The sequence below is a fragment of the Schistocerca piceifrons genome, chromosome 1, assembly GCF_021461385.2.
Source record: "Schistocerca piceifrons isolate TAMUIC-IGC-003096 chromosome 1, iqSchPice1.1, whole genome shotgun sequence".
Taxonomy (NCBI): Eukaryota; Metazoa; Arthropoda; class Insecta; order Orthoptera; family Acrididae; genus Schistocerca; species Schistocerca piceifrons.
This window is the reverse complement of record NC_060138.1, coordinates 410712043-410738335: the sequence shown is the minus strand read 5'-3', so window position 1 is coordinate 410738335 and position 26293 is coordinate 410712043.

Here is a 26293-nt window from a genome sequence, read left to right as displayed (position 1 = left end):
TGTGAAGAATAGTTTCGTGTCCAGGTAAACGTCGAGGTATTTTACCACTGGTAACCACGGAATAGGTTGCCTTCGATGAGTAGCCTCGTAAGGATGACCGATAGGCGTCTTGTGAAAACAATGACCACTCGTTAGTCCGGGTTGATGCTAATCTTGTGTAGTTGTGCCCATCGCTCCATAACATCCAGTTGTTGCTGCAATCTCGCTATCCCTTGATCAAATTTTCTGTCTCTTGTTAAAAATGCAGTATCGTCGCCATAGAGGCTAACTGACACATGGGGGACTGTATGTATGTCGTTGATATAGACGTTGAGAAGTGCTGGCGAGATTACAGAGCCCTGTGCAATAGCGGCGTGGACTGGTTTCCTGGCAGAATCCTCGTCGTCGATGCGCACTTACATTTTCTTGTCCTGAGGAAAGTTATCAAGTAGCTTTACATAGCAGTGGTCTTTTGGATCAGCTTGACATTTAAGTTTTCACGCCGTACTTTACCTTAAGCTTTCTCGAGGTGCAAGAACACTCCAATTGCCGAATATCGTTTATTAAAGTTGTCTTGTATGGTTTAGGTAATCCGGAGGAGTTGAAGTTCGGTGGAGAATTTACTTTGGAATTCGAACTGTTCCGGTCGGATCGTGTTCTCCCGTACCATAGAGCCTTGAAGTATCTTGAGTAATACCCGTTCGAGGAGCTTCCCCATCGTTGATGGAAGACTGATCTGGCGGTAATTGTTCGGAAGGGACAGATCCTCCCCGGGTTTCGGCACTGGCACCATACTCACCGTTTTCCACGCCTCTGGGAAGTATCCGTGGTGAAGAAAACTGTTAGAAGTTCTTGTGATTAGAACCAGCGGCTCCCTGGGAAGATGTTTTAAGTCTTCATTGGTGACCAAGTCGTGTCCCGGCGAGTTGTTGGCCATTTTACGATGAGTTGTTTAATTTCCACTAAAGTGGCAAACTGTGGCCGGAATTGCGTTGTTTCATTCCGGACCTACTCCTCATAGCGTACGACTTCGCCATCCCGTGCCAGCGGAGATGGAGCTGTCATTTGCTGCTGATACGCGTCGGCATAGTTTCGCTTGCGGCAGTGGGTCGTATGTGAGACCATCTATGCCACGTACTGCTCTTTTTGGTGGTGTCTGTTGACGCAGGTTCTTCACCTACTGCCATTCATCTCACGTTTGTAGCAAGAAGTTTGACATCTTGGTTTCCCAGACTTCCTGACGCCATTCTATGACACATTTGTGGAGTTCCCTGTTCATTTGGTATATCTGTCTTCTATCCTCATGATTCCTAAAGCGCAGCCAACGTCTCTGGAAATAATTCTGTCGTGTTTTGAGGCTTGAAGACGTGGGGTAAACGTCTCAAAGTTGACGTCAGGTTGAAAAATTCGTGTTGCTGGCCGGTGTTTCGCGGTTTGGATTTTGGCCGTTAACGTCTGTACCGCTGCGTCGATGGCGACTCTCGAGGAAACGTCTTGTGTTGGCCGAACGTTGTTGTCCAGAAAACGCTGAAACTGTGGCCAGTCGGTCTAACAAGTGCAATGTGGTGGCAGTCGGATGGTTGTCCTCTTTAGTATTCCTATTACCATCATGTGATCTGACGATAAGTCACTGATCACTCAGAGTTGGAGGTAGACGTTGACATTCTTTAGAACCGCTATATCAAGGACGTCTGCTCGCTGGTGGACAAAAGGTGGCACTCTCGTAATCACAGTAACGTTTAGGTCCTCTTCTAGACCGAATACATGTTGACGGTTTGGATTCGTTATCCTCGCATTCCAAGCAGTGTGCTTGCTGTTGAGATCGCCTCCCAGCACTACCCTGTAGAAACCATGGAAGAGGTCACGTAGGTCTACAGGTAATAAGTGCCTGTTTGGACTGAGGTATGCAGTAACACACTTGATGTTTCCTGTGGCTGTGGCGATGGTGACCAACGAAGCAGCCGGCCGCGGTGGTCTCGCGGATCTAGGCGCTCAGTCCGGAACAGCGCGACTGCTACGGTCGCTGGTTCGAATCCTGCCTCGGGCATGGATGTGTGTGGTGTCCTTAGATTAGTTAGGTTTAAGTAGTTCTAAGTTCTAGGGGACTGATGACCATAGATGTTAAGTCCCATAGCGCTCAGAGCCATTTGAACCAACGAAGCTTTCTGTTGTCGCAGCCTTGAAAGTTGTTCCTCGCGATGACGATTTTTTTTTCTTTTGACTAGGATGGCAGTCTCGCCTCCTCTTCGACCGACCAGATCAAAAAAAAAAGGTTCTGAGCATTATGCGACTTAACGTCTGAGGTCATCAGTCCCCTAGAACTTAGAACTACTTAAACCTAACTAACCTAAGGACATCACACACATCCATGCCCGAGGCAGGATTCGAACCTGCGACCGTTGCGGTCACGCGGTTCCAGACACGACCAGATCGTTACGGTACACGTGCATATTCCGTATGCGGAACAATGTCGACTCCTTTAAATTCGTCTCTGAAATTACAGCAACGTCAATCTCGTGGCTCGTTAAGTCCACGTTGACAAGTGTTGCTGAACTCTTATCTTCGTGGAGGTGTGCGCTGCCCGTTCTTTCCACTGGTGCTTTCTTGATGCCGTTTCACGGCGCTGCTCTGGTCGGTGTGCAGCGCTGGAAGAAATCTTGAATTCCATTGTATGTACTACAATTAATCTACAGAATCCATATCTTTGGCGTCGTAGGATACGGCTGCAGCCCTCGCTTAACGTCGATTCTTGAAACTTTGCAAGATGGCTATCACGGGATACCTGGTACTTGCCTTCAACAATCTGCCAGCTCAGACGAAACCATCTTCGTGATGTTCTCCTGCTGATCAAACAAACCTGTCACTTTATAATACAGGCAGCCACGCCCGTTGAAATGCTAATTTGAACTTGAATAAAATCGCAGATAGATATTAAGTGTTTATTTATTCACGACAGGTTCGGCTGGTTCTACATAGAAAGGAAAGCATCCTTGTAGTCTATATATTTAAAAAAAATTAATTACGGATAGCCAATAAAAGGAAACCTAAATCGAAATGCTTACAGTGGGGCCATATAGATCAGCACACGGAGATGTCCCCAGCTTGCGTAGTTACAGAATCCAACACCATGAAGACGGAAATTTGTAGGCAATTAGTAACTAGCAAAGCATTAGGGCGAATAGTGCAGAGGAGGAGGAAAAAAGGCAAAAAGAACCGTAGTTAATGTAATAAATATAGTTAAAATGTAATGAAAAAAGTATAAAATAAGATACCATCAGTAGAGCGTCTCTCTGAGAAACGTAACCCATTAAGCAGTCCCGCTCCTAAAAAGAAAACTCCCAGATGCATAACAGTGTCTTAAATAAGTTTCTAATTTATAAAGTTTTTTACGTCTAGCCCTTCATCCGCATTCAATTAGCAAATGGATGCACATGTAGGTCTAACAGCTTCATTAGCTTTAATCCTGCATAATTTTATCCTTCAGAGGGTTTTTATCTTTGTGGGAACGGAAATGGTTAGTGGGTTAATTCTGTCAGACAAACGTCCCATTGAAAGTATCTTATTTTATGCTACTTGTATTTCATTTTAACCACATTTCTTACATTAAATAACGTTCTGTTTGCCACAGTGACACATCCCCTTCAGTATTCGCCCCAGTGCTCTGTCTGTTACTATTTTTTGACGACTTCCCTTTTTCTTTGGCTACGAAATGTTGGCGGCGTCTTCGTATGCTAATCTACAGGGTGTTACAAAAAGGTACGGTCAAACTTTCCGGAAGCATTCCTCACACGCAAAGAAAGAAAATATGTTATGTGGACATGTGTCCGGAAACGCTTATTTTCCATGTTAGAGCTCATTTTATTACTTCTCTTCAAATCACATTAATCATGGAATGGAAACACACAGCAACAGAACGTACCAGCGTGACTTCAAACACTTGGTTACAGGAAATGTTCAAAATGTTCTCCGTTACCGAGGATACATGCATCCACCCTCCGTCGCATGGAATCCCTGATGCGCTGATGCAGCCCTGGAGAATGGCGTATTGTATCACAGCCGTCCACAATACGAGCACGAAGAGTCTCTACATTTGGTACCGGGGTTGCGTGGACAAGAGCTTTCAAATACCCCCGTAAATGGAAGTCAAGATGGTTGAGGTCAGGAGAGCGTGGAGGCCATGGAATTGGTCCGTGCTCCCTAAGACGCCGATCAATTGCTTCAAACATCTTCCTGTCGGGACACCTTCGATCTGGAAATCTGTCGCGATACAAACGTATCGCGCCACGGCTATTGCCCCGTGCTAATCCATACATCAAATGGTCATCTGCCAACTCCGCATTTGTAAACATTGCACTGACTGCAAAACCACGTTCGTGATGAACACTAACCAGTTGATGCTACGTGCTGATGTGCTTGATGCTAGTACTGTAGAGCAGTGAGTCGCATGTCAACAGAAGCACCGAAGTCAACATTACCGTCCTTCAACTGGGCCAACTGGCGGTGAATCGAGGAAGTACAGTACATACTGACGAAACTAAAATGAGCTCTAACATGGAAATTAAACGTTTCCGGACACATGTCCACATAACATCTTTTCTTTATTTGTGTGTGAGGAGTGTTTCCTGAAAGTTTGGCCGTACCTTTTTGTAACACCCTGTATATGACACTACTGTAAGCATTTTTATTTAGGTTTACTTTTACTTGCTATCCTTAATTAATTTTTTAAATGTATATTGTACAAGGATGCTTTTCTTTCTATGTAAACCATCTGAAGACGCCGCTTTAGCGCAGTGAAATAGCTCATGAATAAATCATTACTTAACAGTTGTTTGCGGTTTTACTCAAGTTCCATTTACCATAAAACCTGTGACTGTTCGTCTTGCACTTCTCTGTACGTGTTCAATATTCCCTGATACTCATATCTGGTGTGGGCTCCACACAGTTTGAGAAGTATTCTAGGATGTGTCGTAGTAGAATTTTGTAAGTAATCTCCCTTGTAGACTGAGTTTTCCTTCCTTACCTACGACTACGCCTATATTCAGTTTCAAATCCCTACAAATTGTTGCACATAGGTATCAGTATGACTTGACTAAATCCCGTAGTGACTTATTGCTCTTATAGTCGTAGGATACTACCTTTTAACGTTATGTGAAGTGCATGATTTTACATTTCTGAACATCCGTAGCAAGTTGTCAAGCATTATATCACTCTGCTTATCAGTATCTGAATGGATATTTGTGCAGCTTTTTTTCAGATAGAATTTCATTACATATAACTGCATCTTCTGTAAAAAGTCTGATGTTACTATTAATGGGGGATAGCTTGGCTGGCCGGAGTGGCCGTGTGGTTTTAGGAGCTACAGTCTGGAGCCGAGCGACCGCTGCGGTCGCAGGTTCGAATCCTGCCTCGGGCATGGATGTGTGTGATGGCCTTAGGTTAGTTAGGTTTAATTAGTTCTAAGTTCTAGGCGACTGATGACCTCAGAAGTTAAGTCGCATAGTGCTCAGAGCGATTTAAACCATTTTTGTATAGCTTGTAATTAATATACAACATGAACAACAAGAGTCCCGACACAGTTACCTAGAGCTAGACTATTCCTGTCGCTGAATCTCTAGCCAAGGTATCACGTTCTGTCCTCCCTAACAAGAAACAATTCGTGCCAAATTTCATTTGAGACCGCCTTGATCGTCCTTTCGCTGGTAATAGTTGGTGTCGTACTGAGTCAAATGCTTTTCGGGAGTCAAGAATATACATCTACTTGACCACCTTGACCTACGTGTTAAATGCGCGGGTTGAGTTTTACATGAGCTACGTGTTCGGAATCCCTGTTGGTTGGCATGGAAGAGGTCGTCGTTTCGAGAGACCCCATCACGTTTGAACTTAGAATATGTTCCAACATTCTGCAATAGATGGATGTCAACGATACTGCACTGTAGTCTTGTAGATCACTTGTGCTGCTCTTCTTGTGGGCGTACGTGACCTGGACTTTCTTCCAACCACTAAGAAGGGTCATTTTTTCGAGGGATCTGCTGTAGAAAGAGTGGCTGACTCATCTACGAATTCGGTATAGATTCTGACAGGGATTCCATCAGGTCCTGGAGATTTGTTCAACTTCAGCGATATCAGCTATTTCTGAACGCCGCTGGCGCTACTACTTCTAACAGGTATTTTATTTATCATTATTTTTTTCTATCACAAATTTTAGTTAATGAATCATCCCATGCCTGTCTAGACGCAAACTTCAGTCCCATTCAAAGCCTTTAGCTACGACAAGAAATTCTTCTGGTTTCGTCACTGAAGGCCTTTTGACAGCCACACGTCTTTCTCTTAGCATCTGTCCATATCCCTGGGGTCTGATTCACGCCTGTTGTGGCGCAGTCGCTGTTTCCTTAGAACTTTGTTTACTTAGAATGCATATCACGAACTGGTCTACTACGTACATATCCACCCAGCGCTTCGTCAACTGACACGAGTGAGTCTCCAAACCTGCCTTGCAGCTCGGTACAGAAACCAAACGTACGTATTCGTCGTTTCGAATTGGTAAGCTTCTCTAACATGTTCCACCGTTTCGTCGGAGACGTCCCGTTCAACGAAGTCCCGTACATATATCCAACCTTCATCACGGAATTTCCCGTACAGGGTGCTAACTAATATCTGGGATACCTCTGAGGAATGGACAGAGGATATTACTATAGGATCACTTTGTTGTCCGTTAGTCTGACTGTTGAGACCCCTTTTTCTCAGGAACGGTTAGGCGTATCAAACTGAAATTTATCACAAATACTAAGCTGTACTTTTCCTTGGCTTTGTACATAAGTTAAGCTTCTAAGTCTTTACAGTCATAGATACGGCCATATTTGTCACGCATTTTGATATTTGCGAAACTTAGTCAGGTAACCTATGGATGATCGTTTCTGGTAGTCTAGCGGTAAAGCGCGTGCCTCGTAACAATGAGCCATACTGCCCCGATAGTGGTCCATAATTGCGAAAATGTTGCCGGTGTAGAATTTCATGCACGAACTGACCTCTCGATAATGTCCCATGTATGACCAAATCATTCGACAGAATTGTCCTGGATAGTCTTCAAACCAGTCACGAACTATTCTGACCCGGTAACAGGGCACATTGTCATCCATAACATGGAACATGAAGTCCATGAATGGCTGGCTGCAAATGGTCCGAGTAGCCGAACATAACCATTTCTAATTAGTGACTGGTTCAGATGGACCAGAGGACCCCGTCTATTCTATGTAAGCACAACCTACACCATTATGCAGCCACCACCAGCTTACATAGTGCCTTGTTGATAGCTTGGGTCAACGGCTTCGTGAGGTCTGCGCCGTACTTGATACCTACCAGGTTTTTCAGTCGGTTAGGGTCCAACCGATAAGCCCACGATAGGCGCTACAGGTGATGTCGTGCTGTTACGAAAGGCAACACTAAAACAAAATAGTACAAATGGCTCTGCCCACTATGGGAATTAACATCTGAGGTCATCAGTCCCCTAGATCTTAGAACTACTTAAACCTAACTAACCTAAGGACATCACACACATCCATGCCCAAGGCAGGATTAGAACCTGCGACCGTAGCGGTCGCGCGGTTTCAGACTGAAGCGCCTATAACCGCTCGGCCACAACGGCCAGCGGGCAACACTACACTTCACCGCACTGACCTAACGAATACGTTCGTCGTGAGTCCCAAATTGATTTCTACGGTTATTTCACTCAGTGCTGCTTGTCTTTTAGCACTGGCAACTCAACGTAAACGCCGCTGCTCTTGGGTCTCGAGAGTTAAATGAAGGCCGTCAGCCACAGCGTTGTTCGTTGTGACAGGTAATGACTGAAATTCGGTATTCTCAGCGTAGTCTTGACACTGTGGATCTCGGAATATTGAATTTCATAACGAATTCCGAAATGGAATGTTCCATGCGTCTGGCCCTAACTACCATTCCTCATTACAATTCCTTTAATTCGCATCGTACGGCCACAATCACGTCGGAAACCTTTTCACATGAATCACTTGAGTACTTTTATATCTTGTGTATGCGTTATTACCGTCATCTGCATAAGTGCATATCGCAATCCACGACTTTTGTCACCTCAATACACATTACAGCTGTAACAAAAGTCCTGGCTAAAAACATTCCTTAAAGTTTTCTGCGTTTCTTAATCTTCTGTCAAACGTACTATGATGCCACCAGATGTACCGTTGGGGAACACGTTTAGCGCAGGTAGTGCTTCAACTCTTTCATTGCTCCCTCCTTTTCCATATGCAAGCACCAAATCATACATTTCCATATTGGTGCACAAACACGTAGCATTGGTAACAACGTTAGTGGACTGGAGCACAGTACGAACTACCGAGTACCTGTAAAAACTTTTTTTTAAATCATCAATCTGCCGACTGGTTTCATGTGGCCCACCACAAATTTTTTCTCCTATGCCAACCTCTTCATCTCATAGTAGCACTTGCAACCTACGTCCTCAATTACTTGCAGGATGTATTCCAACCAATCTCTGTCTTCCTCTACAGTTTTTGCCCTCTACAACACTCCCTAGTACCATGGAAGTTATTCCCTGATGTCTTAACAGATATCCTATCATCCTATCCCTTGTCCTTTTCAGTCTTTGCCATGTATTTCTTTCCTCTCCGATTCTGCGCAGAACCTCCTACTACCTTACCTTACCTAATTTTCAACATTCGTCTGTAGCACCACATCTCAAACGATTTGATTCTTTTCTCTTCTGGTTTTCCAAAAATCCACGTTTCACTAACATACAATGCTGTGCTCCAAACATACATTCTCAGAAATTTGTTTCGCAAATCAATGCCTATGTTTGATACTAGTAGACTTGTCTTGACCAGGAATGCCCTTTTTGCCATTGCTAGTCTGCTTTCGATGTCCTCCTTGCTCCGCTCGTCATTGGTTATTTTGCTGTCTAGGTTACAGAATTCCTTAACTTCCTCTACTTCATGACCATCAATCCTGATGTTAAGTTTCTCGCTGTTCTCATTTCTGCTACTTCTCATTACTTCCATCTTTCTTCGATTTACTGTCAGTCCATATTCGATTCTCATTAGACTATTCATTCCATCCAGCAAATCATGTAATTCTCCTTCACTTTCACACAGGATACCAATGTCATCAATGAGTCGTATCATTATTATCCTTTTACCTTGAATTTTAATTCCACTCCTGAACCATTCTTTTATTTACATCATTGCTCCTTCGATGTACAGATTGAACTGTAGGGGGGAAGGCTACATCCCTGTCTTACTCTTTTTAATCCGAGCGCTTCGTTCTGGTCGTCCACTCTTATTATTTCCTCTTGGCTCTTATACATAATGCATATTACTCATCTCTTCCTATAACTTACCACTATTTTTGTCAAAATTTCGAACATCTTGCACCATTTCACACTGTCGAACGCTTCTTCAAATCCTATGAACGTGTCTTGACTGTTGACATAAAACCTAGTATTCGCTCTCTGTGAAGCTAATTAACTTTGATACTTAATGAGTTGCATGATCGTGTGTATGTATGACACGAAACGGAAGTCGGAGAAACGTCAAGGTGCCACATGTTTGTGGATGGAGGCTTACATAGACGATAGGGAGGCCTATAGAGTTTTGACTATAGCACTGATGTGACGAGAACGCATCCGTAGAAGAGCTACAACTGAAGTAACTGTTCATGTGTTACATGACGATCAATTTAGGTTAAGGAAAAGCATTGATTATGAGTGAAAACACACACAACTCTCGTGTAATACTCTACAACATTTATTATTTATTTCGCACACCGAATTTCGGCTGTTAAGGCATAATTAGGTACAAAGACAAGTATGTGGTGCGGTGAAATTTTGTTGGGTCAGTGATTTTACGCTAGGACACCTACAGAGTATCTCTATTTCCAGAGATGAAAAACCTTGTAGATTAGGAGCAAAATGAGAGGGATTATTTCAGTGTAAATGCTACGTGAGATTATGTGACTAAGGTAAAATGTGTAACACATTGATTAAGGAAATATAACCAAATTACAACAGTTGTTCACTGAAGAAATAAATTGAACAACAAACTTTGCTGTTATGTTCCAAAGGTGTGGCTGAACAAAATAATTTTTTTTTAATAGCTCCTAAATCACAAATAGATAAGGTACGCTCAGTAAGTAAGCAGGTAAATGTAGTAGCTGTGATGGTACAAAGTAACTTTTTTCAAAGCAGTAAGAGAATTCAGAGTAACTGAAATAACGGGGAATGGGGCATGTGAGTAACAAGAATGATCTACAACATGACCTGGACAGAATTATGAGTAGTATCTGCAGTATTAAAAGTGGCGAGTAGTGGCACTGTTTCTGGTCATCAGTACTAAGCTTTGGCTGTTGAACATACGTTTATTAATTTCCAGTATTTCAAGATAGTTCATCTTCCTTCCCTAATGGATGTGATTTAATACCTCATATTTCACCTTATAACTATGGTCTTCTTTGAGCAGGTTTTACTGGCACCAGATACGCGCTTTTGATGTTGCGCTCAGTAGTGAAAGCAGGGTTTACGGAACTCAAGTCATCTTGGCTGAATTTGTCGACGTAAAACAAGCATACGAGAGTGTAAAATGTTGCAGTATTTTAGAAACGCTCAGGAAAATAAGTGTAAGCTATATAGAGGGATGGGTAACGTACAATATGTTCAAGAACCAAGAAAGGAATACAAGAATGAAAGACAAGAGCGAGGTGCTGGGATTAGAAAGGGCGTAAAGCTGAGGCGTACTGTTTCTCCCTACTGTTCAATCTATTCATCAAAGAAGCATTGGCGTAAATAAAAGAAATTTTCGGGAGTGGGATTAAAATTCAAGGTAAAAGGATATGAACGATAAGATGGGTTACGGTACTGTTATCCCCAGTGGAAGTGAAGAAGAATTACAGGATCTGTTGCTAATAATAAAAAGTCTAATAAGTACGCACTATTGACTGAGAGTAAATCAAAGAGAGTGAAAGTAATGAGTAGCAGCAGAAGTGAGAATAGCCATAAAGTTATCACGAAATTGAGGACGACGAGGTACACGAAGTTAAGGAATTCTGTTAACTACGATTCAAAATAACCCATGACGGACGAATCAAGGAGGAAATCAAAAGAAGGCAAGCACAATGCAAAGAGGGCAGTCCTGATCAAGAGAAGTCTACTAGTACCGAATATTTAATTTCAGGAAGATTTTTATGAGAATCTACGCTTGGATCACAGCGTTGTAAGTTAATGAGTCACGGACTATGAGAAAACCAGAAATGAAGAGAATCAAAGTGTTTGAGATGCGATACTACAAAAAGGTACTGAAACTTAGGTGGACTGATATGTCTTATCTTGACATGAGGATGTTCTCCTTAGAAAGGTCGAAGAGAGGAATGCGTTGAGATCACTGATAAGAAGAAGGGGGGGGGGGCATTAAGGAATAGCTTCCATAGTAAATGAGGAGGCTATATGGGGTAAAAACTAAAGGGGGAGGCAGAACCTGGGATATTTCCAAAAAATAATTTAGGAAAAGAGAAACGCTAAGTAACTCCAGTACTGGGAAGTGAATCAGCTAACCTCTCTACTGGAATCCATCACAGACTTGCCTGATTTGGGGACTTGCTGAAGACCGAACGGGGGTTTCAGTCCTAGTCTACAGAAAGCTCTGCGCCATGCACGAAAGTTTGTCTGCAGTGAGGCAGAATGCTCTGTTAAAGTTCACGCTTCATATGATGGGCGAAAAACGCCACCACGCTGAACAGTAGCTTCAAGCGTGAGGTTTTTAATCCGTAGAATTCTAGGGATTACAGTTCGATGAATAAGCAGTGTTGTTTGTTCAAACAAGTAGTATTTCGCTGCTTACGTACTCATTTGTGTGCACCAGTAAATTACATGAATCAACACACTCCATTGTCAACAAGGTAAATCAGTCTAAAGCATGTTTAATTGGAGCCCATATTTACAAACACGATGACAGTATTCCAATCTCACTGACAACTTCTAGTAACTGAAGTGCAAACAGCAGAGATCTGCTAATAGCTGCCGCAATGCACAATCACCTACCTCGAACTTAATATTCAGCGAACATCTATGAAATGTATGACCGTTCAGGTACAAGTAACACTGCGAGAAAAACAAACCGACGACAGAACCGTGTAGTGCCAAATGTAAACTTGATGGCGCTGAGCCAAGTGTCCATTAGTGATGTCAACAACAAGTACGATGACTGAGTGTGGCATGTTTGGTCCCAAACAAGACACACAGCCCATGCCTTCCACCTTTACGCTATTGTGCATATATTATCAGTGTAACACAGGCACAAAGATAAACGGAAGTAGGAAATATAACGAAATGCAACTATCCCGTAGCGAGCCACGAGAAACCGCGTGTCACTTGTATCAAAATACTCAGAAAATATCCCTGAATCACCACCGAAATTGTGTCTGAGGGATACGGATTCGCCGGCCGGGGTGGCCGAGCGGTTCTAGACGCTAGCTCTGGATATAGAAGGTGAGGCGTCCAATCATTTAAAAGAAAAGTTACCCAAATTAAGTGAGGCAAAGCTGAAAGAGGATATATTTGTTGGACCACAAATAAGAAAATTTCTGAAAGATCCAACCTTTGATACCAAACTCACAGATATTCAGTTAGCTGCTTGGTCTTATTTTAAAGCAATTAAGAAGGGCTTTTTGGTTAACAAAAAGACAAAAACTATATGACCATTGTGAACGATCGGTTGGACAACAACAAGAACACGGGGTGTAGAACGTCGCTTAAAATTCACTTTTTACAATCTCACCTTGATTTCTTCCCGGAAAATTTGGGAGCCGTAAGCGATAAGCATGGTGAACGCTTTCACGAAGACATTCTTACCATGCAACACCGTTACTAAGGCCACTGAAACCCTTCGATGATGGGTGACTACTGCTGGGGTCTTGTTAGGGAGAGTGGTGAAACGGAAACAAAGGAAGAGCTCCGTCGTCGCATTTTTCAGAAACCAAAGATGATAAAGGTGAAAATATCTTCTGAACTAATTTGGATCTTTTATTGACATCATGCCCATATACACTCCTGGAAATGGAAAAAAGAACACATTGACACCGGTGTGTCAGACCCACCATACTTGCTCCGGACACTGCGAGAGGGCTGTACAAGCAATGATCACACGCACGGCACAGCGGACACACCAGGAACCGCGGTGTTGGCCGTCGAATGACGCTACCTGCGCAGCATTTGTGCACCGCCGCCGTCAGTGTCAGCCAGTTTGCCGTGGCATACGGAGCTCCATCGCAGTCTTTAACACTGGTAGCATGCCGCGACAGCGTGGACGTGAACCGTATGTGCAGTTGACGGACTTTGAGCGAGGGCGTATAGTGGGCATGCGGGAGGCCGGGTGGACGTACCGCCGAATTGCTCAACACGTGGGGCGTGAGGTCTCCACAGTACATCGATGTTGTCGCCAGTGGTCGGCGGAAGGTGCACGTGCCCGTCGACCTGGGACCGGACCGCAGCGACGCACGGATGCACGCCAAGACCGTAGGATCCTACGCAGTGCCGTAGGGGACCGCACCGCCACTTCCCAGCAAATTAGGGATACTGTTGCTCCTGGGTATCGGCGAGGACCATTCGCAACCGTCTCCATGACGCTGGGCTACGGTCCCGCACACCGTTAGGCCGTCTTCCGCTCACGCCCCAACATCGTGCAGCCCGCCTCCAGTGGTGTCGCGACAGGCGTGAATGGAGGGACGAATGGAGACGTGTCGTCTTCAGCGATGAGAGTCGCTTCTGCCTTGGTGCCAATGATGGTCGTATGCGTGTTTGGCGCCGTGCAGGTGAGCGCCACAATCAGGACTGCATACGACCGAGGCACACAGGGCCAACACCCGGCATCATGGTGTGGGGAGCGATCTCCTACACTGGCCGTACACCACTGGTGATCGTCGAGGGGACACTGAATAGTGCACGGTACATCCAAACCGTCATCGAACCCATCGTTCTACCATTCCTAGACCGGCAAGGGAACTTGCTGTTCCAACAGGACAATGCACGTCCGCATGTATCCCGTGCCACCCAACGTGCTCTAGAAGGTGTAAGTCAACTACCCTGGCCAGCAAGATCTCCGGATCTGTCCCCCATTGAGCATGTTTGGGACTGGATGAAGCGTCGTCTCACGCGGTCTGCACGTCCAGCACGAACGCTGGTCCAACTGAGGCGCCAGGTGGAAATGGCATGGCAAGCCGTTCCACAGGACTACATCCAGCATCTCTACGATCGTCTCCATGGGAGAATAGCAGCCTGCATTGCTGCGAAAGGTGGATATACACTGTACTAGTGCCGACATTGTGCATGCTCTGTTGCCTGTGTCTATGTGCCTGTGGTTCTGTCAGTGTGATCATGTGATGTATCTGACCCCAGGAATGTGTCAATAAAGTTTCCCCTTCCTGGGACAATGAATTCACGGTGTTCTTATTTCAATTTCCAGGAGTGTATAATAGTATAATAGTATTGATTTCAAACGTTCTGAATGTGTATTTTTGTTCGACTTAATTGTGTCAATTTTCGCTATTACCACTTTTAATTCTGCTGTGTATCTCGGAAATGTGACGTCATAGAGAAAAACTCATTTTACCGGTGTATTCAGCACCCAAAATTAGGTAAATCCACCCACTTACAAAATGCAGAAAAAAATGAAGAAATTTGATAACTAGTGTATTTAATGTGCTGGCTGCCCGGCTTTATGGTGACGAAAACTCAGATTCGCATCTCTGAAGCGTCAATTTTTAGTGCATCGAGGTTTTTGTAAATGAATAGAGAAATTCACATACATTCATAGACATCTGTGACCGTGATGAAATAGGTAAATGTTCAGAGTATAGTAGTTCTCCACATTCAAATTAGAAAGAATTAGTAACGGGGCAGTTCACTAAAAATGGTTCAAATGGCTCTGAGCGCTATGGGATTTAACATCTGAGGTCATCAGTCCCCTAGAACTTGGAACTACTTAAACCTAACTAACCTAAGGACATCACGCACATCCATGCCCGACGCAGGATTCGAACCTGCGACCGTAGCGGTCGCGCGGTTCCAGACTGAAGCGCCTAGAACCGCTCGGTCACAGCTGCCAACGTGGATGATGGGGAAATTATTGATGCAACAGCACGTTTCTGCCGACGTCGAACAATAGAGTCGTACCATGTGGGCTTACAGTCCTACTGGTAATGTGGCGTCGCATTGAATTATGATAATGTTGAAAAATAGGGTCTTGTAGCCAAAAGAGTGAGGAATAGTATTGTGTACTGAGCTTCTGAATAAAACCAACCTGCTTTCAGCGGGCTCAGGTCACTAAATTGGGCAATAAAACCACATTAACACTCACACAGTCGCCGTAAACTTGTAACCCCTTTCACATTCTTTAAATAAATCTAATGAATACGAGTACTTCGATTTCGGTGATGTAATATATATATCCTTGATCTCGATTTAATAGAGTCGATGGATTAATTTCGTTCTTCTTTTATATGAAACAGTCCTCCTTCTGTCAACATGCTTGCAAGAATTCCATACTTATGCCTTTAAGATAACTATGAATAATAATCTTTGTACGGAGTTAAAATGACGTTTTAGTTATTGGATATGTACCATAAATACCACTGGTTAGCTGCGTAAGTTATATGTTTCAGCAACCTAGCTCCGCTGGGATGCGTAAGTTCGGTAATGCGACGATTACGTGCCGTCAGCGCGCTGTGATAAGCACATTTCCATAGTTGTTCATGCGATAATGCTTCAGCAGCAAGTATGACATTTTAATTCATTATTTCTTCATTACTAACACTATTAGCTAGCCGTTTTACACACATTAATCAGATGTTTTAAGCTGTTTTATTCATGGGAGTTCGATTCTTTGAGGAATCGGGGATGAGAGTTTACTGGTTGTTAACAAAGGAAGTAGTGAACTGAACCGAGGAAGAACAATTTATGGCGCAACCTCACTAAACGAAGAGACACATCCTGCGGCATCAAGGAATCGTCAATCTGGTAATGGAAGGAACTGTGTGCGGTGTGTGTGTGTGTGAATGTGTAAGGGGTCGGGAGAGGAAGGGTAAAAATTGTTGAGGCAGTCGTGGAGGTGTTGGACGCAATCATCTAATGCGGGAATTTCGTGAGGTCTGTTGCGAGGAATTCAGCCACTAGTTTGTCAACATTGCAACTGACTCAGCGAGGCTACTCTCAGTTTCTTTCCTCGAGACACCCGCTACAGTCGCTTCAGGTTCCTCGGTATACGAGGTGAAACCGGACTCCACCGACACAATTTCAGAGATTGTTCGGCGATGTTTCCTATTGTGATATAAGGGACCCTTAGCCTTATCTCAGTTGCCTTTAGATCTTTGAAAATGCGTTCAAAACAGTAAAAAAAGCGTGTCATATACGTAAACAATCTGACAGCGTGATCAGCAGTCTGCGACTGTTCGAAAAATGGTTTAAATTGCTCTAAGCTCTATGGCACTTAACATCTGAGGTCATCAGTCCCCTAGACTTAGAAATACCTAAACCTAACTAACCTAAGGACATCACACACATCCATTCCAGAGGAAGCAGGATTCGAACCTGCGATCGTAGCAGCAGCGCAGTTCCGGACTGATGCGCCTAGAACGGATCGTCCACAGCGGCCGGCGCGACTGTTCGCTGATGATGTTCTAGTGATCGGGAAAATGACGTCGTTGAGTGACTGTAGGAAGATACAACTTAGACAGAATTCATATTTGCTGTGATGAATGTCAGCTTGCTCTACGTGTGGAAAACTCTAAATTAATGCCAGGGAGTAGGAATAACCACCATATTAGGTTCAATACAGTATTAGCGCCGTGCTGACTAATACAGTGAAGTCGATTAAATATCTAGGCGTAATGTTGCAAAGAGACATGAAATGAATCGAACACGTAAGTTGGATTATAAGGAATATGGATAGTCGACTTGGAAGAATTCTTCAATCGTGTAGCTCATCTATAACGGAAGCTGCGTATAGAACACTTGTGCGATGCATTCTTGAGTACTGCACGAGTGTTCAGGATTCTCAACAGCTCGGATTATATTAGGACATCGAAGCAATTTAGAGGCGTGCTGCTAAATCTGCTACTTGTAGGTTAGATCAAAACGCGAAGATTACGGAAATGTCCAGCAAATTCAAATAGGAATCTCTGGAAGAAAGAAGACTTCCTTTTCTCGAAACATTTTTTCGGAGAATCTGCATTTACTGCTGACTCCTGGGCTGATACGAATCATATAGCTAGCCATTTTCCCTCCTTTCGTATGTGAATGAAACAGGATAGGGAATGGCTAGCACTGCTGTAAGGTACCCTTCACGAAGTACCGTGGGGTGGCCTACGGAATATGTAGATGTATATTGATGTAGCTACACTGGTGTCTAAAGCTTAGAGACGAAATGAAATGAACTGTCGTGTGCCTAGGGCCTCCCGTCGGGTAGACGGATCGCCTGGTGCAAGTCTTTTGAGTTGACGCCACTCCCTGAGCGGAGAAAATCTCCGACCCAGCCGGGAATCGAACCCTGGGCCCTTTGCACGGCATTCCGTCGCGCTGACTACTCAGCTATCGGGCGGACGATAGTAACTTTCGAGCGACGTGTCACTGCCGCATAACACGGATCGATGGAACTTGCACCATACATAGAAAGAACTGCTACCGCATGATAACCAGTTCTTTTGGGAGGGCGTTCCATTGGTCTGCCACCACGCTTGTTGACTGCTGAATGGTCGTTTCTACATGTGGACGTACTTCAGTGAATCCCCTCAACGCACACCCTAAGTGCTCGAAGGGATTTAAGTTGGGATAACGCGCAGACCAGTCCATTCGCAGAATATCCTCACGTTCGAACAACTCCTCCACCTGTGCTGCTCGATGAAGTTACGGATTGTCACTGATATATATATATATATATATATATATATATATATATATATATATATATATATATATATATATAAAATTAAAAAGATGCTCAAGAGGATGCATTTCAGCGTCACAATGACGTTGACCGCTGAGCGCTGAGCGTTCCACTATCCCCATGTAACGTTGTGGCCCACACCATAACATCGGGACAACCAAAACGACAATATTCGACAGTGCCGGACGTACCCAAGAACATTGTCGAACATCATCTTTTCGTGTTCAAGATGTTATGGTATGTGGAAGTGTAATGTTTAATGGGCATACTGACCTCCATATCTTCTAACACGATACACTCAACAGTCAAAATTTTCGTGATACTGTTCTCCTTCCCCATTTGCATCTTTATGGGCGGATTCATATTTATGAATGACAATGCGCGACCGCATCCAAGAGCGGAAGTGCAGAAGCTCTTGGAACGTGGGTGTATTTGGGGAATGGTCTGGCCTGTCCGTTCCCCCGATTTAAATCCTATCGAATACGTGTGGTATGTACTGGGAAAATGTATTGCAACACGCCCACATCCACCAGCGACCATACAGCAGTTGATAGCCGCGCTGGTAGAAGAATGGAACGCCCTATCACAACTCCTTACCATATCTCTGGCCCGCAGAACATGCACTGCCGTACGTGGTGATCACAGGCTTTTGTAATGTCCAGGGGACTGTCACAACCCACAGTGACTTCAGTGTAATTATTGTCTTCGAACAGAAGTTTCGTTGCTGAAAAGTAATGCTTCCGAAATTTTTACGTGAAAGCTCTTTCAGCTTTTTGAACAAAATGAACGAAATTAATGTTCTATATCTTTATTCCTTATGTCTACATATTTATTTCGTAAATTAGTCGCCTTGGCGACGAACACAGTTCTCCCTATGAGAGACTAGTTTGTTGACACCGTCACTGTAGAATGTCTTTGTTGACGGATCTACAACCTCAACTCTGCTTTCACCGCTTCATCACTACTGCAGAGGAATGTTGGATGAGGATGGAAACTGTCAGGATGTGCCATATTAAAACTCGTCCGAGTTTCCCAAGTGATTTATTATTTCCAGCTACAGTGCCCCCACTCCTCTCGGTCTGTGTCACCGGGTCCCACAATGCTGAGGACACCACTTCGCTGTCTGTGAAACGGCTTGGTGCAGAATGTCTGCCTCGGCGACCCGTGCAGCGCAAGGCTGTGGGTCGGCCTTGTACGGCCGCGGAGCTGTGACGACGTCAGGATGCGCCAGCAGTCGACTCACAGGTCTCCATCCCTGCCGCCCAGCGCCGCCCAGGGCAGCTGCAAGGTGGCCTGCGGCATGCTTCCTCGCCAGCGTCGCTAAGATCGCTGCGACAACAAGTGCCCACGATCCGGCGTCCCAATCTGCAACCCTCGCCTCAGGATGCCTCCGTCGTGTGTTGGGAGCCAACAAGGCTGCCTGCAGTAGCAGCCCGAGGCGTAGCTCGCCGCTGCCTGGCTGCGGGTCCCGCATTGGCCTCAGAGGGTTGAACCAGTGAACTGCCGTGGACTGGAACGCTGGCACTCCATCTGCTGCTGCATGTAGTCGGTGATGTGACACATCCCGCCGTCAAAGAGAGCTGTCACACTTGAATGGGGTCTACGGCCCTATGTCCTCCATTCTACTTTCCATCCGCTGGTAGCGTTACTTACTGTCAATAGGCCTGTGCCTGGTTGTAACTTGTGCACCCAGAAATATTGCACTGAAGCCAACCTTTTCCCATCTTAAACGGTGGTGCCGCTACACTACCAACGTGAAGTCCTGAGAGGCATGATCTGAGTCTTAGAACAAGATGGAAATAGAATGGGGCCAAGTCTAGACTGTATGGAAGATGATCGACGGCAGTGAACCTAAGACGTCCAGTTATTGCACATGTCGCTGTGCTCGAGAGTGGTATGGCACTGTCATGCCGAAGGAGAGGGTGATCCATGTGTGGACGAACTCTTCGAATTGAAACTCGATTACAGCATGCTGTTTCACAAGTATCGACATGGTTGCATTACACACCACCATATTACACGCTACAATTCGGAGCCATCTAGCGGCAGAGGGCTGCAAATACATAGACATCAATAATAAAGATGTAGAATGTTAATAACGTTTGTTTCATTAAAAATTTCTTTAAGAGTCTTCACATAAAAAGTTAGGAGGGATTACTTGTCAGCATGCTCTCGTATGTATGAGCCAAGTTCAAAATGGCTCTGAGCACTATGGGACTTAACTTCTGAGGTCATCAGTCCCTTAGAACTTAGAACTACTTAAACCTAACTAACCTAAGGACATCACAAACATCCATGCCCGAGGCAGGATTCAAACCTGCGACCATAGCGGTGTGCGGTTCCAGACTGTAGCGCCTAGAACCGCTCGGCCACCCCGACCAGCTATGAGCCAAGTGTCAACTAGTTATGACACATGGCAGTGGCGTATCATGCGAAAATTACTTTCGTCATTACGTTTCGCACACCAGTGTTCATAATGAATATGCTGTAATACAAAATGTACAACCCCTGTGTACTGAGGCAAAAGTACTGTCGCGTCGCTGCAGCAACAACTCAGTATAACGCCGTTGTTCTGCTCTTTCATCGTACTCAGTGAACCCATACATGAGATGCATGTCCACAAACTCTTCAACAGTGCTCCCCCGTCGGAGGTTCGAGTCCTCCCTCGGGCATGGGTGTGTGTGTTGTCCATAGCGTAATTAGTTTAAGTTGGTTTCGGTAATATGTAAGCTTAGGGACCGATACCTCAGCGGTTTGGTCCTGCATAGTTCCAAATTTTTTCTTCAACAGCCAGACTGTTATATACCACTGTTTAAGCACAACTAACAACTGCAGGAAAAACAAATCGGAGGCAGAACGGAGCAGTAGTGAATGCAAGCTTGAGGGCGAAGAATAAAATGTGCATTAATAATGTCAACGGCGACAACAGTGAATGGAAGAAGACACATAGCGCATACCGTCCACATTTGCACTGTTGTGCAGATAGTTTCCAATACAGATATAAATTGGAGTGGATAACTAAACGAAATACAACTGCTCTGTAACGAAACGTGTAAGATTGTGGGTCCCTTATACGAAAATAAGAGGGGCGTTCAATAAGTAACGCAATACTTTTTTTCTGAAAGCAGGTTGCTTTTATTGATGAGTTCAACACACCATATTATTTCTCACTCTTTTGGCTAGAAAACCTCATTTTTCAACATAAACTACGTTCAATGCGAAGGTCTTAGGCCACCTTACTGGGAGGGGGGGGGCTCTATTTCCTCGTGGTACCACTCTTGTGATCGATGTCGGAGCCATCGTCTTACTGCATCAGTAACCTCCCTATCGTCCAAGTACTGCTTCGCATGGCGCGCAACCTTCATTGGGCCAAGAAAATGGAAGTCGTAAGGTGCGAGATCCGGGCACACACCTTTGAATACCCCAAGTGGTGCCCGAGTCTGTCAACACTACACACAGAGACGTGCAGTTGTGCAGCGGGGAGTCGATTGTGATCCGTCCATTACCACGAATGACAGTGCCCGCACATTCCAACATTGCAGAAGCCACAGCTGTGTGCAACCGACTAGCACCTGGGAAATTTCAGAGACTTTGTTGCGATGATGATAGACACCTCGCCCAACGACTCACCGTGCTTTTGCGATGCTCTGTTTTCTTTCTGCTTGGAACGCATCTGCGTTACAGACGCTATTTTCAAGGCTACGCATAGCGCCGCAACCTATCTGAACTTCACGAAACTATAGGTGCTGAAGCGGGAATGTTCCACGAGGTCCCGTAACAAATTCCGCATGAAAGTTAAAATCTGGGTTGTTACGGCGCGTAATATTTCTTCTAAAATAATCGACGTTTCGACCCCTCTCCTGAGATCTTCTTCAGGATCTTCCGGTGTCCAATACTGCCCAGAAGATTTTAACTTTAGCAATAGCTTGCAGACTTGCGTAAATTCCGCATTTTTTCAATCGAAATAGGTCGAGACAAAAAAATCTGTTACTTACTGAACGTCCCTTGTAACTCAGAAAAAATCTTTGAACAACCTCCGATTTTTGTCGAACGAATTTGAGTTGCGCTATACAGGGAGTTTAACTATTACAGGTACACACGAAAGGGGTGAATAGAGAACAAGCAGGTAATCGTAATAAACATAGATTCGAAAACAAATGATGTCCCCGGTACGACGTATCCACAAGAGCATTCACGCCAGCGTTACAACACTCTTAACACCTGTTTCCCAACTCCGCAACTGAGGCGTAAATTACAAAGTGATTAACTGCCCTCACTTGATCTAATCGTCATTCCCGATACATAAGTACTGGTAAACAGTGCTTCGACAACAGGTGTACAGGTCGTGACTCGCCAATACCATAGCCTCTCAGATTCCCCGGCTGGTGCATTACAGCCCTGTGCACATGTCGATGAACTCCGGGAACTCATTGTGGATGGTCGTCATTGCATTCGGAACACGCCTGGGATTTTCGAACGTGTACGAGCATCGATGAGGAGCCGTGCTGACGTCTGCCTTCACATGAACGGTAGCCATGTGGAACATTTGTTGTAATGTGTTTATGATCAAGTGCACGTCTGCGCTTTGGATAACATCTGTAGATGTGCACAGACAGATTCATTGGATCGTAAATAAGAAATGTATGTTGGCAGTTGGCTTCGTCTTAGACATACAAGCCATGTCATCTTAAACAAGTTGCGTGGCACAACAAGACGTGCTGGTAATCAGCGCTCATTGTGAACGTCATAAACTAATTCTCAGCATACACAAACAGAAAATAATATGTGAATACAGGCGAAATAAACCGATATCGTTTCAATAGAAGATCGGCTGTCAGTCACTGTATTCATCAGCAAACATCAAATGTTAGAAATATCTCGAAGGTGCGAAGTACAGTCGGAAGACCACATGAATCTGGCGGTGAGGATAGTTGACAGATTACAACTTATCGGAAGAATACTGAGAGAGTGTAATTCGTATATGAAAGAAATTGCTTACAAAAACCTGGCTCGACGAATTCTTATTATTATTAGTTTTCGTTTATTTCGCATCTGTTCCGCTCATCTGTCGTACTGGCGTACGACCTCACCATTACCATGCTTATCCTTCCCGACTTCTACATCTGCATGTTCATCTATGCCCTGAAAACTACTTTTCAGTGTGTGGCGGAGGGTGAACCGTTGTCTTTGCCTGTACCAATTGCGTATGGGTCGCGGGAAGAGCTGTTGCCGGTAAGCCTCTGTGTGGGCTCAAATCTCTCTAATTTTATCTTCGTGGTCTTTTAGAGATATACGTAGCAGGAAGTAATGTATTGGATGGCCCTTCTAGGAACGTACTCTTTCGGAACTCTAACGGGATGGGACCACGCTTTGATGCACAACGCCTCTCTTGCAGAGTCTGCCAGTGGAGTTCGCTGAGCACCTCCGTGACGTTTTCGCGCTTATTAATTGAACCTGTAACAAAACGTGCTGCTCTTCTTCGGATCTTCTACGTTTCCTCTATCAATCCTAGCTGGTACGGATCCCAACCTGACGAACAATATTCAAGTACTAGCCAAATGTGTTTTATAAACTACTTTCTTTATTGGTGCACTACATTTCCTGAAGATGCATTCAACGAATCTCAGATTAGCATCTACCTTTCCTGCGATTAATTTTATGTGCAGCTTTATACGCGGGTTCTACATAGTTTGTTGTGCTGTGTATCACGTCGATTATCTGCCATGTAGCTGGACTTACAGTAGACATTGGTTAGGTTTCACAAGTGTAATTACGCCCATATACCGATACAAGAGCGTACTAGCACTAGATTTCTTTCTGCTGCGTACAAAACTATTCGGTCATTACTTATGCTGTGAAATAAACTGTCCACCTGATATAGGGCTAGAAGTGTTCTGCAACATGTTTCTGTAATAACTACTCTGAGGCGACTTGAGTGGCAAAGAAACATTTCTTCCAATTTCAGCTCGAATTCTGATTTAATTTTCTACACCAGCGGGTGTTGCAATGAAAATTATTTTACAAATGAGTATCTATCTGTCGTTGTTACCGCTTACATTGCGACGAATACAACCTCTTCTTCTGGATTAGTTTGGCGCGTCGTTAGCCTAGTAAGCTTCATTACTCTTCGCACTACAGTACACATTTTGATAGACAATTTTTCCGTCAGTAATGTTTCTATCAAATCATATTGAGCCCTTACCTCCCAACTGGTTTTCGATTATTATATTTTTGAAACGTGCGTTTGAATGAACTCATTAATGCTCCAAGCTACGCGGCATCTTGGACTCGAACGTGTTTTCGCTGTCGATCAGATTCAAAAGTGCGGGTCTTTCACGAAACGACGGCACTTCAGTTTCACGCGAGATGAGCCGTTCAGAGCGGCGACAGTACCATCACAGATCGTTTAATGTTCTTCTTTCTCGTAAAACAAGCCTTTTTCCCCACACGTAACCGATTTTGTAAAACTTCTTTTGTCGCAGCAGTAATTAATTTTTAGTATCATTTTCGGTTCAGTCAACGATGTAGACCATCTTCAGGCCGTAAACACCATGATGGCGGCTGATGGTCGTGGATAGAGAAACATCCGTAAGGACACAGACTGGAGATGGTCCAGATTATAGTCGGAAACCTGTTGCCAACCAACTCAATTTTAATATTTTAAATATTGTTCGTAAATACCGGTACTTGATAAATTCATATAACTTGATTCCTGAAACACCATTTCAATACTACATAATTTTACAATGTTTTAAATTAAGGGATATCTAGACCAGTCGTAAGATGGCATATGTACAAATTCTGCAAGGCAGAACAAAAAGAAACGCTTAATTGTGTCAGTTAACATGCGTAAACTTCTTACCCTCTCGCGGGGAGGAAGAACGATATTCCGTATAACGTATAGCGACTATGAAATCATACCAAAAAAATTTCATCTATCCGCTTATAGTTTGTCAGAAGTGAGACGTTTCAGAAGCCTAAACTGGCCAGAAACCGATACGCATTCTCTGGTGGGAGGACTTGAAAAGTTTCCGAACAGAAAATGAAGTCTCGGGGGCAGAGACAGCCGACAGCAGCGCTCTGTGTTATCATTCTGCGGGTTCTGTTTAGCGTGAGGCGAGGCGGCAGAGCTGCAGACAAGGCGACGAAGCGGACCGCAGCCAGCCCGCACCAGGGGCGCCTGTATAACGCTTTGTGGGAGGTGCGGCGCGCTGGCGACCCGCAGCTTCAGTGTCCTCATAAAACCTACCCAGCTGTCTAGAGCTCCGTGCGAAACGGTGAGACAGAGTTGTCCAGACACAAACTTGTCTTGCGTATCTAACAACACAGATAACGCAAACGGAGAAGTAAGTTAAAATTATGAAAGTAAAGATTTGATTTCCTGACGCCGATTTCGTGGTTCACTTGTGATATTTACATACGAGTAGTATTCATAAAGCTTTAATTACCACTTAAAAATACAGCTTCGTAATTACATCGCCTGACAAAAAAATGAAGACAATAAAAGAGGGGAGGAGGGGGGGGCGGGAAAAACGAAATGAATCTCCACGTGTTGAGTGTATGTGATGATATTCCAGTGGTGACAAAACAAGTAAAATTTATAGAGAATTTGGCAGTATGAGCCCTCTTAGTATGACGTTCCATCCACTCGGACCAAGATGCATCCACTGGTTGGTTCGGGCAGAAAAAACTGCCCCACAACTGTTATAACTGGTCCTTCATATTCTAGATTCTGGCAATAGGACGGAGTTGACGTCTCCGAGCTGGCCTTATAAACGTTCTATCACAGGAAGATCTAGGGATCTTGCTGGCCACGTGTGTACATCAACATAAAGCAGTTAACAGATACTCATGGCAGGTGTAGACGAGTATGTCCTGGCACCACCATAGTATTGAACACATAAGCACGCCGGATGTCGGTGACCTACCATTGTGGCATCGCTTCCGTCAAGCACTACTAGCCGTGACCTGAAGGCACACTCTGTGGCTGGCTCCCCGCACCACGACGCCTGAAGAAAAACCGCTGCGTCTTTCCAAAATACTGGAAGAATGGCACCTTTCCCTGTGTCGTTGCTGTAATCGCGAACGATGCCCACCAGGGATGGCGCAGACCTGCCACAGGTCACAGCGGGACGCCATTCAATCCTGTCATGACACACATACAAATGCAGCCGTATGTGTTATGTAACGGCACCCAACGCATGAGATGGAAATCCCCTAGTCTGGATGTTGTTAGTCTCCAATCAGTGTTTCAGGATAACACAGAATATTGCAGGGCCGGCAGGGGTGGCCGAGCGGTTCTAGGCGCTACAGTCTGGAACCGTGCGACCACTACGGTCGCAGGCTCG